Below are 16931 nucleotides of genomic sequence, written 5' to 3'. Positions count from 1 at the left end.
GTGGCTGTAAAAACCAGCAAAAAGGGTTCAATCCCATCCAGAATTCAAATCCGCACCTAGTGTATGTAATTCATCTGTGTAACATCACGCTTAGTGCCCCTGCCAATGAAACCTCCTTCTCCAACCCTACTCCTCTAATCGGAAGCACAGCCGTACTTTCAACCTCTTAGAAACATTTCTGTGTATCTGATTCTGAAAAGTAGCTTCTAGAAATACTACATGGATTAACTATGAAGGTTCCTGGGACACTTTTGTGTCTCTCAGTAAAGGTTCCGAGGCACCTTAATGCCTCTAAGCCTCTCACTCTTGCTAGCACAGGACAGCTTGAAACTTAGTGTACCCATCATAGGTCATTAAGTTTCATAAGTTGCTCCTGAACAGAACCCAATGAATTTTGTTTGAATAAAGCAGTAACATCATTAAACCATCATTCCATATGCCATTTTATAGCAGCTATAAAACATAGGCTAAAGTTTAAAGATCTGATAATTTAGGACTTGTTAGGGTTTCACATTTCTTGGGAAATGTAAATCATCACCTCCCAGCATGATAAAATTCTAACCCTTGTCCTTGGTGTGTTGAGGGTTGCTATAAAACCTTTCATTTGCTGATAGCCTACAATTAGATATTGCCGTGATTTATGTAATATGGGTAAAAGGCAGGGAATAAAAAGGCAATAAATACATTATTATAAATATTAGCATATTTAAATTCCTTTACCTTTTGTTTCCGCTCATATTGTTTTTATCTCTGATAAATGGTGTCTAGTAGCCCAAAAGAACACCGTCTCTCTGTTGATTTGAGTCCTGAACAGGTAAATAATAACAAAAAGGCTGAAGACATCAGAAGAAGTCAAAGAGGAACTATGTATCTATAGTAACAGCAAAATTTTCTGTTTGGTTTCAGTTATTACTCAGAAAGATATCTGAAAGGATTGTCTATTTCTGCCTCCCATCTTCTGGTGGCTATTTTCACATACCCCTAGTTCCTGACTTGGATGGTCATATTTGACACAGCCTGAGCTCCTCGTTCCTCATGCTTGCAAAAAACATGAAAAATAAATTTCATGACTCAAATACCAGAGAGAAAGCAAATTAAAAGGATATTTTTTGTTGTTGTTGTTGTTTATTCTCTCTTTTTTTTGTCTAGATCTGACAACTTTAAAGACATGATTTCTGTATTTGATTCCTGTGTTTTGAACTTTTTAAGTTAGCATTCAGAAAGATGCCACAGAAGAGTTAATATGGAAATGGTTCAGCTGAGAGCTCTTTACCCAGAGACTGGCATATCCACCGCTTATCAGTTTTGACAAATTTCTCATTTGAGAATTCATCTTGCTGCCTAGAGAGCGCCAGAGCTGCAGAGCACGGTTGCACAGCTCTGCTGGTACTGCACAGCCCTCTCCTCACAGGAGGGGTTGCCTTCCCAGCCTCGGGCAGCCCCTCAGATGGGACCGAAGCAGTAACTCAGTGCAGTCCTGTCCGTGCTCCTGTGTCCTGCTGCATGCCACTTGAGGAGGATTCATAAACAGGGAGAGAGCAGAGATGCATTGGGGCCTGGGGAGATAACTTGCTCTATTTTTTTAAGGAAATTTTTGGCAAAGGAAGAGCTTTGTGTCAGCTTACAGCCTGGCTTGTTTCCACGCTGAAATCTAACCCCCTCCAAAGTGATGAAACCAGCTGCTTGCACAAAGGCTGTATGGGATATTTTTATATAAATAGGAACTTCTTCGTGAAATAAGGCAGGAGCACCAGCAATAACAAGGGTTGCTTCCACGTACCAAGCCCTGCGTGGGTGGTGAAAGGAGGGAGGTGATTAGCTCCCTGCACTGGCATGGCACACGTGAGCTATGCAGCCCTTCTTGGGGCAGCCTGTGGAGGGGCAAATTTTGTGGAGCCCCAAATATTCCGATCTACCAAATTTCTCGCTAATGCAGGCATTGCTAATACGGGCCACGAAATGGCTGCAAATGTCTTTATTTTTAAAACCACACCACTTCCCAACTGTATGAAAGATTGAATGACCACACTGATGTTGTATAACCTCTTAGTACCTTCTTTTTCCATCTGTAAACCCAAAATAGCAATGCTAAATCTAACGGCAGATGCTGTGAGACTAAATGAACTTCTGAGGTCTGGCTTTCATCAACAGACACAATTTAGGGCCTCTGTCTTTGATGATGCTATGCTCATACTCATCACTGGGCCTATCCCACTGTCTGTTTTATTAGATCTCTTTGCATTGTAGGTGTTAGATATAAAATGAATGGAAAACTATTTTCAGGCTGAAGAGCAAAGGCAGTATCAATTTTGCCAAACATTCCATAAACAGGAAAGTGATGAAACCCCACAAGATTATTTTAAAAGAACAACAAAACCCAATGGGATTATTTTCATTTTCCATCTCCTTTTTATTATTTAAGTGCATAAATATTAAAGCCAGCAAAGGCTGTTAAATAATTTGCTGTGATATTCTGAATGGAGGGAGCTCAGACTTCCACCTTGGGACTGTTGGACGAAGCCTAACAGCATGTGTTTGAGTAAAACAAGCCTTCCAGAAACACATCTTGTTCCGTTAAGATTTCCAGAGAAGCAGAAGAGTCTCGGCTCCATGCTAAGGGTTAGAATAGAATCAGCTTAAAAAAAATTTAGATATTTTCATTGCCAAATATGACCTACATCAGCACCAGAGGCTTTCAGAAAAATACACTTTAAAGCCACAGGAGTTGGCAGCTACAGGAATTTTAAATGACTGATGCTCATTTCTAGGTGGCTTGTGAACCATTAAGCAGATGTTTGCAGCTCTAGTTTCACGAAGGTTTTCCAGTTTTTCTCCTGACTTTTCACATGCATGCTGTCTGTGACAAGGAGCATACAACCCAGACACAGACCTGCGAGACAGCAAGGTTGGAGCAACACCAAGAGTTCAGCTCTCAGCGCTTTCTAGCCCTCTTTAAAAGCAGGCTGGTTTTTTTTTTTCCTTATTTTGTAAAAATAGCTTTTGTCCTCAACATCAGATGGGAGCACAAATTAGCAGTATATCTTAGGAGAAATGAAAAGTGTACTTGTAAATTTTCTAACTTATCCCATGCCATGCTGGTGCAGAAGAAGGAGATAATGGGCATTCATGACTCTTTTGCCTCATTCCCACCTCTGGTGTAAGGGCGGGACCACCTAGTACACAAACAAGTGCTTTGCCACAGAATGGTTCCCCTCAAATCAGAGACCATCTGATTCAGAGGTAAGGTCACACCTCCTGTTTCTGATTCTCAACTCTGGTCTATTTTTTGGAATGTTGAACATAGCTGTGTGAGCAGGAAGTCCTCTTGAGCTATTGCATGTTTGGCCCTGCTCCAGCACTTGAGAGTGGAAAAGGCAAGAAATACCTGCATATCTTCCCCAGTTTGGACTGGGTGACTGCATGACTGTGGTGCCTAATTTTGGGCATGGAGCAGTGTGGCATGTGACAGGCATTAGGTCCCATGCAAACAGAATGAAAAGACAGCACTCCATGGAGAGTGCATTGTAAATACTGTCTTATTTTGTTCTTGCTGGGTCAGTGCTGCAGACTGCAAACGTGAGGAAATCGCTTCAGCCAGTGCTGAAACCACATTTACTTACCTGTGTATTTAGCAGTCTGGTTTAGACCACACACAGATTACAGTATGTGTTATACCACACAGCTGTTGCTGCTCATTGATCATTGGTTTACTAATGCCATAAAATCCCTCCCTAACCTCCTTCTGCTGATCTGTAGCATGGAAGAACAAGTTGAAGGCATATTCTCATCAGGAAATGAATCCTCATCTCATTATTCAGGTATGTTTTCAAGCTCATGGTCCTGTGCCTCCTTCACATCTTGCAAGGTCAGGAACAGCATGTGTTTTTTCAAATATGTGTATTTGTCTCTGACCAAGCCCCTAAGGCTCCACCTGGCAGTGCAATCAATCAAAACCTGTGCTAGAAGTGGATTCTTAACTGGGTCTTTTATGTTAAGTTGTATAATTGGTAATAGGCTTGCAATGATGAGGTGGGAAAAAAGACTGTAAGTCTCTAGAAATCTATGTTCCTTGTAGATTTTAGAGTTTTTAGAGTAAAAAATTTCTGCCAATAGACATGGAAAAAAATTACCACATGTTCAAATGGCTGTAGCTTTTGAACTGCTGTCTGGCTCAGTTACTAAACAACAGAGATGGAATAAGTCACCTCTGGTCTGCTGAACTGTAGTACGTTCAAATTAGTAGTCCAAATTACTACAATAAGGCATAATGACCCAAATAGGAGGTAGTAGGTCAAAATTCAGTGAAAGGCAATACAGACCAACTTTAAGCACCAGATCAAAAAGTTTGTCACATTACTTTCTGACTGGTAAGAGCTAGTATCTTGCCCATAGACAGTTATTAATAGCCAAATTTACTAATGTTTGTCAAAATCATTGAACTTTGTCCACCTACAGAACATCCTCACATATCAATCTCTCTTGATAGTCAATGAAGATAAGGACATGTAGGGACTAAGCCATCCTGACTATTTAAACACCACTGTAAAACTGCATATTAAATCTGCCTAGTTTACTCTGCTGACTCCAATGGGTGTCTAGATGATGCAGTTCAGGTGGAGACATGGGGAACTTAGAAGACAGTATTTCATCAGGTGAATCCTGGCTGTACTACCCAGTTAATGCTCCTTAACACACTATATACCTGAATCTTCATTTTCTTAGGAGTATCCACTTCATTTTGGATCAGCTGGTCTGCTGATCCAAAACCAACAAAAGATTGGGTGACTTTTGAAGACCTGTCCAAAGACTGGAGAGTTGAACACAGGTGCCCACCAGAACTCCCACACCCTTCAAATTGTTAGAGTTAAGTCTGTAAAACTATTACCACAAGTTCATGCTGATTCACTGCAGCACTGTTTATTAGGTTGAAAAGTGCCTAGAGGATAAAAGTAATTTAGTAGTAATCATGCTCTGAAACTGAATTCAATTACTCAAGGACTTAAAGAGCTTTTTTTAAGTTGGACTCTTCTTGCAGATTATGCACATTAATTTTACTTTTGGAAACGCATACGCAACATAGCCCTGATTTAACTGCACAGCCAATGCAGTCAGATGCACAGGCCACGTGTTTTCTTCTGCAGGTGAGGCCTGATCTTGCAATCGCTGAATGTGAATAAAAGGACCTATTACCTCTGGTGGTGCAGGGTCACGCTCACGGGTACGCATGAATGTGGCTTGTCATTTCTGCATTTTCCCCTGCTACTGCCAATAAGCTCCTAAGACTTGCAGGATGTATCTACACCATTTTCTTTTTTTCCTTTGTAAGAGTTCCAATCAATTAGTGATGAGTCTCACCTTATGGTTCAAGCCAGCTGTCCTTTGGGTCTGTCCTCCTGTGTGTTGCTAACCCCCAGGTGTTTGGTATAATTCATTGCCAGACATGACCAGTATTGTGCTGCCCCACACTCTCTAGCTCCTGAATCAAGTGTCCTTCTCTAAATCAGCTGAAGACCATCTTCTTCCATTCATCTTTTGTTTGAATCTCCAGAACTTTCTGAAATATGAAAGATGCTATGCTTAAAAAAATAAGCCTTCCTCAACATGTGGATGAAATACTGTCTTTGCTCTCTTTCTTGCTGTATGTTATGTCCTCCTCTTCCTGTAAGAGGTAGAGCTATTTCACTTGTATTATTTCAAACAACTGCTTCATGCTACCCCAGCGTTCATGAAAGGAATAAAGTGGCAAGTAAATGGACTATGCGCTGGGGTCTTAGGTTTTTAAATTAGGTCAGGAGAATTCACAGAGTCTGGACACGCAGTGGTAAATTAGCATTGCTTACAATCTCTGTACAGAAGAGACAGCTACTTAAAAGATTTGGGGAAATTATTATCAAATAATTATAAAGAGAGGATTGTCACATCCTGCTTGCCCTCAGGCCACCCTGCCTGGCACTGGGACTGTGAAAGCTGGCAAACACCAGCCCCTTCCTCACCTGGGCAGTATGATTCGCAGGGGGTCCCAGTGTGCAGGCTTAAGGAGGTTCCACCTGCCAGGGCAGAAAAGGAGCTAAGACAGAGTACCACAGACCATTCCTGACTGTATTTGTGTCCCTCCTGTCACTCCCATAGGATTCGCTCCATCCATTCCTCTCTGTGCTGTGCAAGCAGAAAGCAGCATATGTCTGCGTGTCCTTGAACTATCTCCCAGCACATTGCACAACCCTGGCCTTACTGTGAGCCAGGAGGGACATGACCTCCACATGTCTTGGGAAAGCATTTGATACTGCCCGCAGGCCCTTGCTGGCACGGTGAGCTGCCCGCTGGCAGCCCAAGAGCACTTCGAGCCCTCTGCCTGGGAGCAGTGCAGAGAGGTGGAGTGCCAAGGGGGATGTCCTTCTGCACCCTAAGACCCAAGGGAATTACACGGCTGACATGTTGCAGCCTCCAAAAAAGCCTATGAGGAGGCAAAAGGCCAGTTGCAGAGGCTGGGTTGTTTCTCTCACTCATTAGCTAAGAAAACCAGACTAAGAAAACCCAAATTAAATGATTATACAGTAAAAACAAGTGATCTGCTCTGGGCTGCCCCAGTTGGAGCTGTATTGGCTCTGAGGCTGGGTTTGGCCTGCTGTGAAGACAAGGATGCCCAATGCCTTTGTAAAGCCAAGACCTTTGTATGTAAATTGGCTGCATTATATCTTTTCCCAAGATGCATTAAGTCTTTAATATGCAAAACATAAACCATCTCTCAGAGGATGGGATGGGTTGAACAGCTGTCAATTAAGTCCCCTCTGAAGGACTATTAAAGCAGTACTGTTTAAATGGTATAAAGGCCATTGAGTAAAGGCCACTGTTGAAGCAAAACCAAAGAGCCTGCATGAGATCAAGAGGGTCTTTACCACCCCCTGTGCAGCTGCTGCCTAGTTCTGCTACATTTGTTAGCTTTTATTATTAGCTCTCTGGGCCATGCTCCAGGACACTGAGCAGTGCCCACGTGCTGAGCACAGGGAACTTGGTGCCTCATTTTACTTTTGCAAGATCTGAGCAGTTTGGGGCTGAAATTACCAGTGTCACAGGGTGGCAGTGGACCTACATCAGCAACTGGATCCTGCAGGAGTGTGGGATCAAGGCATGTGGATGATGGGAGTTTTGGTTGACAACCGGGTGAATATGAGCCAGCAGTGTGCTCAGGTGGCCAAGAAGGCCAACAGCATCATGGCCTGTATCAGGGATAGTGTGTCTAGCAGGATTAGGGAAGTGATCATCCCCCTGTACATGGCACTGGTGAGGCCACACCTTAAATACTGGGCCCCTCACTACAAGAAAGACATTGAGGTCTGGAACGTGTCCAGAGAAGGGCAATGAAGTTGGTGAGGAGTCCAGAGCACAAATTTTAAAAGGAGCTGCTGAGGAAAATGGGATTGTTTAGCCTGGAGAAGGGGAGGCAGAGGGGAGACCTTATTGCTCTCTACAACTACCTGAAAGGAGGTTGTAGCCAGGGAGGGTTTGGTCTCTTCTCCCATGTAACAAGCAATAGGACAAGAGGAAATGGTCTCAAGTTGCACCAGGGGAGACTTAGATTGGATATTGAGAAAGATTTCTTCATCAAAAGGGTTGTCAAGCACTGGAATAGGCTGCCCAGGGAAGTGGAAGTGCCAGTGAGTCACCACCCCTGGGCTGGTGTAGATGTGGTACTGAGGGACATGGTTTAGTGGTGGTTTTGTCAGTGTTAGGTTGATGGTTGGGCTTGATGATCTTAAAGATCTTTTCCAACCTAAATTATCCTATAATTTTATGATCTCAGTGTTGGGTCAGGACAGAAGGTACTATTACCAGTTAAATTCCTGTCTGTAGGTTTATTTTTGCTTTTTCACAGGGTGGTAGGCTTCTATATCTAAGGGTACAAAATGGTGCAGGACAAGTTTTGTAAAAAAGAATCCTTTTTCCCTCATTAATGCCTGTTTAGAAGGCTAAGCTATTGGGAGGGTGGAGGAAATTTTCCTTTAAACAGGGACTGAGCAATAATGAGGGACTGAAAAGGATTAGAATGCTGTTGTGAACACTAATTTCCTTCTGTTCTTTGTTACAGATTATAGGTAGGCATGTAATCAGACATAAGGATAAGGATAAAGAAACCACAGAGTTTGGGGAAATGAAGGATTAGGTCTTGGTTTGACCTGAACCCATGTGAAAAACTTCCTTGCAACACTTACTGCTTCTCTTAAACACCAGGATTAGGCTGCATGAAGCTCTGGACAAAAAAACCTAAACAAAACCCCTGCCTGTATGAATTTACCACCTGGAGATAAATAAAGCTGAGCACAGGCTATAAGCAGGCACGCTCATGCCTCTGTTCAGAGCTGAAGTTTTGGTCCTGACCCATCTACACTCAGGTTTTGACCTGGATTTCCAAAACTATTGGCTCACATCATGTTTATAAAACCATAGAATCAATCAGTGGTAGGGGGGCCTGATTCTGAAAACTGGGCCACAAATGTGTGCTTGTGAAGGATGCATTAGAAAGGAATTAGATTGAAACCAGGTAGTGTTTCATGGGAAATACATACACTTAAAGTGGGAAATTATATACAGCCCTTCCAAATCTCATTAAGCTCCGTGAACTATTTTGTGTGCTGTGATGTGCTGTATTTTCTGTGATGCAGAACATGACTGAGATCTGCAACAGGGCATGGTCCTGTGCTGTGACCTGTGCTGGCTGCATGCCCCCCTCAATCATTCAGAGGAAAAACATATATTCATGCATAGTAGTTAGAGAAAAAGAAAATTACTAAAAAAATTCAGATGAGAAAGAAATCAATTGTTGTCAGATGCTAAAAATACTTGCATTTATTCATTAACACATAACACCATGAGATCCTGTGTCTTGCATGTGGCACACACAGCCTAGTGTCATGTAAATGAATGAGAGATAATACTCAAATGAGCTTTTTCCAGTCTATTAGGGGAGTATTGCTTGAGGTTTAAATCACTGCAAAAGCTACCAAAACTTGCAAGGTAACACACTCAACATATGTGTTTTTTCCACTATTAAATCAAGACCAATTACAAACCACGGTAATCAAATATGAAAAATCATATTTAAAATAAGGACAGAGGTAAGAAGTGGAGAAAAAAAAGTAAAAATAGCAAGCAGCAAAATTCAGTGTGCTCTGTAGCCTGGAGACATGCAGAAAGGATTGGGACACATTTCTGTCTTTCGTTCACTTATGCCAGTCACTTCCACGCAGCATGTGTTGTGAAGGAACCGGAGAAACACCCCATCAAAGTCATAAAATAGCAACAAGAGCACAAAGTATGAGGAAATGTAATCCAGAGCCCAGAGCACGGTAGAACTTGGGCAGTGACAGTAGCTGTGGTAATTCCTTACAGAGAGGAATTCAGCTGGTTTAAAAATAGAAGTTGTCAGGCAAAACAGAAAGTCCTGGAGACAAGCAGGTGGCTGCAGCAGATTTTCATTTGAAATGCTAAGGTGGAGGATATCACCGTCTTCATCCAGCCTTTTTGTTTCTTGAGATTCAGAAGAAGCCAGGAAAGGAAATCTCTTGTCCTCCCATTGAGAATCCCCTTCATGGGTAAACTAAGATAATGCTTAATATGAACTATTGCCTCTCCTCCAATTAGTCTATTGGTATTCTCTTCGCTCCTACGGTTTGAGAGGTTACTTAGAGGCCAGACACTCTTACAAATGTGATTTACTGTCTGTCAAAGATGACCTTTTTTTTCCCCAGTTTCTCCAGGGCTCTGAAACTGCATCCCTGTTAATGCTTACGGGCTGTTGCCTCTGGCAATGGAGGAAGGGATCTACTCCTAAACTAACCAGATTATGTCAGAAATGGGAATAGGCAGAAGGAAACAAACAACAGCCAGAGCAATCTATCAGTCATTCCCAAGGGGCTCTTAGCAAACAGCCTTGATGCACTCTCAGTACAGGAATTTACTGGCAGTGCAACAAAATAAAAAAAAAAAAGAACAAAGCATTGCAAAAAGAACAAAGCATTTTCATCGATTATATGCCACATGCAAACCAATAACCAAGTCATCAAAGTATATGCTTTTGCAGATTATTCTTTTTAAATAGACTGGGCATAGAGTTGTGCCAAAATTACCTCTGCTGTGGTTAGATAGGGAAAGGTACATCATACCTAAGTTTGGATAGGGAAAAGTACATCATAACTAAGTTTCAGCATACTACGTGGCTGTAGTGCATGTATCTCCATCTGAGCTTCTCATCGTAGGCTCCTGCCACCATCAATGGAAAGAAAAAGTAGGCCAGTTTAAGTCTGTTTTATATGGTGTATTTTAGATGTAAACTTTAGAGTGAGATAATGGACACTGGTATGCCTAATTGTAACCATTATTAAGGCATGTCAGATGAATGCCTCTAACAGACTCTTCTCTTGATCACATGAATCCCATCAAAGAAGTGGTTTATCCTAAGAGAGCTTGGCCAGTGTAGACTCAGTACTGCCCAGTAACTGTAATCCTTTGCCCCATGTGTGGATGTTGGTTTATGTTCAACTACAGTGTTTGACAATCTCATTGATTTGCTAGAACTAGTAGTGCCTGACTTTTTTCTGGGCAGTCCCAGGTAGAGCAGCACCTAGTGGGACGATTATGTCTAGCAACAGACTCCTGCCCTTGGGGCAGCACCATCTGAAGCAAGTGTCTTTTCTGGACTTTTTTTTTTTTGGCATCTCTGTATCTTCAGGGATGCCTGAGCACTACCCATTTCGCTTCCTAGCAGTCGTAAGGATTGCAAGAGCTGTACTTCGCAGAGTACATTACAGCATATTGCTGGGAGAACAGGAAGTCTAGTCTTTTCTCACTCTGCTGAGACGGGTGTTGGCAGAAGTATATCAGCCCATAAAGAGCTGAGGCATAGATAAGGTCCCCCCAAATCCTTTGGTCTTCAGTAGCGCACTCTGGTATACTCTGGTATTCAGGTGACTGATTTCCCCTGACTTCTGCTGCAGATCTATCCTGCTCTCCTTGTTTTTCTCCTGAAGTTTCTTGCCATTTCTTTGGGTTTTTTCCACGGAATGTGTTCATTTTGCAAGTTTCTAAAGATGTAAAATGTGGAATCACCTTCTGCGTTTCTGCATTTAAAAAGAAATCATCCGTCTTAAAAAGTCATGTCAGTAATGACCTTATGTGCACATTCAGGGGATGAGCATTTTCCCTGTATTTCCTTTTATGCTAATGAACTTCTTACTGCTTTTTCTGTGGTGTAAACCAATGCACCTAAGCAAGGGACAGATTTGGTTAAGTGAATTTGAAGAGCTTTACTCCAGCTGATAGAAAATATGGATGTGAAGCATCAAGGAAGAGTATGATAGGATACAAATGGATTTTGTTCTGTGCTTACATTAGAGGAAGCAATGCAAGTGCATATATTTGCATGCTCAGGATACAAAAAGGAGAGTATTTTATATTGTGGGCACTTGAGCATTAACTTCTTCAGTACCTTCTGGGTCCTACCTAAAACCAACAGAGCACTGCCAAGCAAGGCAGTCCCATGGGGACTCTGCAGCCATCACCTCACTTCACCTCTGTCCTGGCCTTCTAACGTTTCCTCCACAAGCAACAGCTGCCCGTCAGGGTAAGCTCTGCTGAGGCCAAGACTCGACTGGCATCCTCCTCCCTCACCACCGTGCAGAGGGATCTCACTGGCAAAACACCTTCAACCTCTCTGCCTCCTCCCTTCCCTTCTTTCCCAGTCTGCTCCCTGTACCTTCCGTCCTCAGGGGAGAAAATTGTCCTTGTGACATCTGTAAGTGAGTAATTGTAATACTTTTTAGCTCGTATCTTTCATGTTTCTCCAAACACTTCAACAATGTCTTTAAGTTGGCATCTCATTCTTCTGAGATACAGGTGTCTGAGGCAGAAGGGGGAAATAAGGACTGTAGGGGAGTATCTGTTCCAGACTTTAGGCATCTAAAAGTTTACGTGTTTAGTCTTAACAGTTTGCACATGCCTCCTCTATATAAAAAGGGTCACCCAAGAGAATAATTCTAATGGAAGACTGGGACATTAATCAATTCACTGAACTTCAAACATCTCCATTTGAACTAGTCAGCCCAGTTCTTCTTTTCAGTCAGTGGAGAGAAGTAGAGTATGATTCATCATGTCTATGATAGGATGAGATGAACTGCACCTATTTTAATGATGACTAGCTTGGCATCTGATGTCTGTATTTTAAAAGCTGATGTTTGGTGAGTTGAATTTCATCCATTGTGATAAATGTCAGTGTTCACTGAGATTAGTTTTGATACGCCATCAAGACTACTTGCTGCCATGTACTGTACATCGTGTTCAGACTCAGTTCCAAGGTACAAATGAGACCATTTGATGTTGCTTGGTCTTCAGTGCAACTTGTAGTTCTTATGTCATGGATTCAGCAAACTCTATAACTAAAAAGTTCTACAAAGTAGTTGATTGCCAAGGCCATTTGTCAGCCAGAACTTGTGTAAGAGGATGAGAAAGCATTATAACAAGGACCGTTTTTGTGGTCCTGACATTATTCAGCATTATAGTGATTTTTAAAACCAACTGTCCTTTATTAAGGGGGAAAAACAACAGGAAAAAAGAACAACTGGAGAAGGAATTGCTTTGTAGACTGTTGTGATTGCTCAAAGTCCTGTCTTTCCCACCCATCATATTCAGGTGTACGTCTCTGAAGAAACCCATGTTTTTCCAAGCATGGCCTGTTGCCAATCCCAGGTAAGAAATGTCCTGTTCTAAATTATCACAGATTATCAATCTTACTCAGTGTCACCTGCTTCACCAGAACCTGTCTTTGGTTGTGCTGGGTGTTTTGGAAAAGAGCATTTGAACGATTGGCACTATGCAGAGCCAAGATCTCTAGGTAGTATGAGCATGTTCTACTCCTTTTCTCTTTATTTTCAGTTTTATGATCTTGCATGATAAATTTAAAGTTAAGTACTTTTCACTCATTATATTTTTCAGTAAAGAAGACCAAAAATGTATCTCCTAAGTAAGCAATGTGGAAAGTGTCTTGTAACTCTGTGAGACACCTCAATACAGCTGGCTGTCTTTGGCTGGGATGAATTCCAGTCGTTCCATCTTTGTGTACAGCCACAGGGATACACATCTTCCTGAGGCAGTTATTCTTGAATCTCATTTGAGTCCCTCCTGATAGTCTTAGTACCACAGGAACTATTTAGCCATGCCTCAAATGGCCACTTTGATTTAACTAGGGGAAACGAGGAGATAAAATATTATCATTTCTTCCTGATAAAAATAAAAGCATCTCAGACATAATTTTAATTGAGTGGAAGGATGGGTATGTTTAAAGAATCATACCCATTTGGCTGAATTAATTATTGAGATAAAAAGTTCTGATATAATCAACAAGGAAAGATTAAATCATATTGAAAAGCAAATACTACATTCAGAAATCAAGACATTCATTTGCGTACATGCATAAGAGAAAGATAAAGGGCAGATGGATTCTTGATCATAATTTCATTTTTTGTCTGTGTCTTTCAAATGATAAGGACTCCATTTCCTCTGGGTTAAGTCTTGCACAGATGTCAGCTTTGCAGACCAGGTCAGCAAAAATAAAATAGTAAACTGAAAAGTAAAGGAGGAATATGTTTGAGTTTCACAGCATTCTTGTGACTGTCTGTGCAGGGCAGAATCAGCTTTATCTGAGCCATGTTGAGCTTGAAATCATATCCATTTCCAGGAGAATTTTTGAATAAACACATTTTCTGGTTTTTCCAATGTCATTGTTGTCTTCTCTTAAGCTGAGCTGATTGAATTCATAGCTGAAGAAGAAAACAAACCAACAAAAGACGAACCAAAACTGGTGAGAGGAAGTAAAAAGTCCAGACGAAAAGGATTTTTAAGTCTTCCATTCAAGCATGTACGATAGTCATATATTGAGTGTCCCAGTGGACCAACGTTTTCTTCCAAGTCACATATACCTTGCTCAGGAGCAGTAGCTCCAAACTGACTCACTGCCTGCTCTCTCATCTCACAGCACTCACAGCGTTAACTGACGTAGCTGTCTTAGTACAGGATCATGCTTGCTCTACATAAAAGCATGAGCAGAACAATTTCAGACCTCAAGCCATGTCTATTGTCTAAATGTCAGCTAGCTCGTTGATTGAATGGATTCCTTTGTTATCAGAGATGACTGCTCTAGACCTTACCTGCTGACCACAGGTTGAAGGAAAGATGGACCATGAGTCTGGAAGTAGCTGAAATACCTGTATTGGCTGTTTTCAGAAAGAGGTTTCCGAAAAAAAAGACATGCCTTCCAGTCCCTGGTGCTCAGTCCAGTCCCACTGAGGAGTCCTTGGGGAGATTGGTTGACTTCAGTAGAAGTTGATTTGTGCCTCATTTCTGCACAAATTTATGATGGAGGATGTAAACTGACTACCGATGGATTTTATATGTACTGTCTGCCGTCTGCATCGTAAAAGCTGCGTTTATGCACACAGGCAGAGTCCATTAGCAATGGAAAATATTCCTAGGTAAGGTCCTCTAATGCACTAAACAATTTACTTGTGCAATCTTTAAATGGAAATTGTATGTTTCCCTCAAGCTGCCCCTTTGACAGTGCCTTTGAAATACTTCTTGAACTTCCTTAGAAGCATTATGCTGTACTTGCTTTCAAATTATCTAGAAATATCCAGTGCTGAGAGCAAAAAAAGATAGGATGAGATTTCTTCACAATGCTTATTTACTTACACATGCAACTCTATGTCTTAATTCAGGTCTGTAACCACTGAAAAATGAACACGATGAGAATATGAAAAAAACCCAGAGATCATCTGTGCTGGTCCGGTCCCTGTGTCCCTGTACAGAGGTGAGACTGCCTAGAAAAAGCAGGGAGGAGGGGGCACATTGGTCTGTTCAGCACAGGAGCAGGTGCCCACAGAGATGGAAGAGTCTTTGTCCTTGGAGATTTCCAAAACTCAGCTGCACGAGGTCCCGAGCATCCCAATCTGTGTTTGAAGTTAGCCATGCTTTGAGCCAGAGGCTAGACTAGATCACCTCCAGAGGTCCCTTCCAATCTAGAAGTATCCAAATCAAGAAACTAGATAAAGCTGCTGAGATGTTAGAAATTGCAATAAGAATAGAAGAAACCTGCTATCTGGTGGTCTGAGAAGAAACAGAGAGAGGAAAGTTAAAAAAAGCAAACAGCCCTAAAACCCGACCACCTTTTTTTTAAATTACTTAATTGTTATGGAACCTAGGCCCATAATAATAACTGAAGTCAGTCATCTTTTCTTCTTGCACCTTTTTGCAGTTTTACAGTTTCCTTTTTTCCCTCCTGATTTCTGTCCCATTGTTCTATCATTTTTTTGTAGTGTCTGTTCACTAAAAAAAGAAGATGCACTGTAAGAAGTTGCATCTGTTACCTCACTCTCCAGTCACTGAGTTTCATGGATTTGAATCCTTCATGCAAGACTTCCATGGGGTGATATTTTCCTGTGTACCCAGACTGAAATTATCAAGGATATTTGGTGGCCATCTGCCCCTTTAGGCAAGGCAGGCTACCATGTAGGTGTCACCAGATCTTCCACAGTTCAGCCTGACTCCTCAGACATTGTGTTTCTCTGTCTCTGAGCTTTTACAAATCCACAGGCAGTGCCCTGCTGCAGCCTACCTAGGGTTAAAGGCCCACAAAGGTGCACGTAAGAACTTCACACCATTTTTTTGATTAGAACAGAGAGCTTCAGAACATCCTACTGGTACCTGTTCTTGCTAGTCCCCCTCCCTATAAGAAAAGTTTTAGGTTCGAGGTTAAAACTTTTTCTAGTAGATGATCAGGAGGGAAAAGTTGAGCATGATCATATTTAAGTACCTTTGAAGAGTTGGTCTCCTGTGATTTTTATGTGCCCTTCAGCTGGACTTCTTCTGACCTAGTGATGGAGCAACCAGATCACTGAGGGTTGCAGATTGAGGAGCTTTGTCTCATCTCCACGTACAGAGCTCCACGGTGGAGGTGCCAGCAGATGGCACTCGGGAATACACAGAGCAGTCCCAGGGTGGCTGAGGCTGGGGAGAAGTTTGTGCCCTGAAAATGGCTCGTTCTGCACAGCGCTGTCTACGAGACACTCTCGAAACACATCCAGAAAACAGAAAAGTAGGTTTCTTTTCACAATTAATTTTTTTAATGTATACATATATATATATATATATATATATTATTTTTTTTTTTAATTTCATGGCTGTAAGAATGAAGACATTATTGCAGCCAACATGGTGGAGAAAAAGAAAAACAAATTCAGGTAGGAGGATGAATCAGGGCATCTCCATCAAATTCCAGCACTTCTGTGTGCAAGAAATAAAAAGAGGTGGAAACCCTACCAAGAAACCCTACTAAGCACACATCTCCTGCTTGAATCCAACAAGAAAAACAGTGCAAGCCTGGCTAGAGAGGTCCTAGCGAGGAGTAGCTGAACACCTGTTTTCCAGGAAACAAAAGATTATGAATCACTCTGGATTTTCATATGCAAAAATATTATTACTTCATTTTATTTTCCATGGAGAAAAGTTAGAAGCAAGGAAGAGCAAGTTAGAAAACTCCAAGTGGAACCAGTTAATGGAGGGAGACTTTTTCCCTGTGGGTTGCAGACATCAGATCACTTAGATGCTTTAACAGAATTGCAGGCATTAATTAAGTACTTCAAGCTAAGGAAAAAAAAAATTTAAAGTGAAGTGAAAGATTCAGAGGTCACAATCCCCCAGGGAAATACAAGTGGAGTCAGGATGAGACTCCCTGAGGTGCCAGAAGCATTTGCAATTCAGTGAGGAAGATTTACACTGGGGACTCTCCTCTTGTCTTAGGTCCATGGGAACATATTGCAATGTGAATCCTGATGTGCTTGATTTAGAGGAAGTCTGTGTTGATCATTGGGCTTGCTCCAGCAAGGCAC

At 41.8% G+C, this 16931-nt stretch overlaps 1 long non-coding RNA gene across 1 annotated transcript; it reads left to right on the top strand.

Moving 5' to 3' along the window:
- The first annotated feature begins 3637 nt into the window (after window positions 1-3637).
- On the top strand, window positions 3638-14812 carry LOC106902129. Its single transcript, XR_001414435.1, has 3 exons — window positions 3638-3818; window positions 12682-12738; window positions 14763-14812. It is a non-coding gene; the product is annotated as an uncharacterized LOC106902129 (long non-coding RNA).
- Window positions 14813-16931: the final 2119 nt, after the last annotated feature.

This window comes from Calidris pugnax, unplaced genomic scaffold, assembly GCF_001431845.1.
Source record: "Calidris pugnax isolate Ruff unplaced genomic scaffold, ASM143184v1 scaffold41, whole genome shotgun sequence".
Taxonomy (NCBI): Eukaryota; Metazoa; Chordata; class Aves; order Charadriiformes; family Scolopacidae; genus Calidris; species Calidris pugnax.
This window is presented reverse-complemented; position numbering and strand designations above follow the sequence as displayed.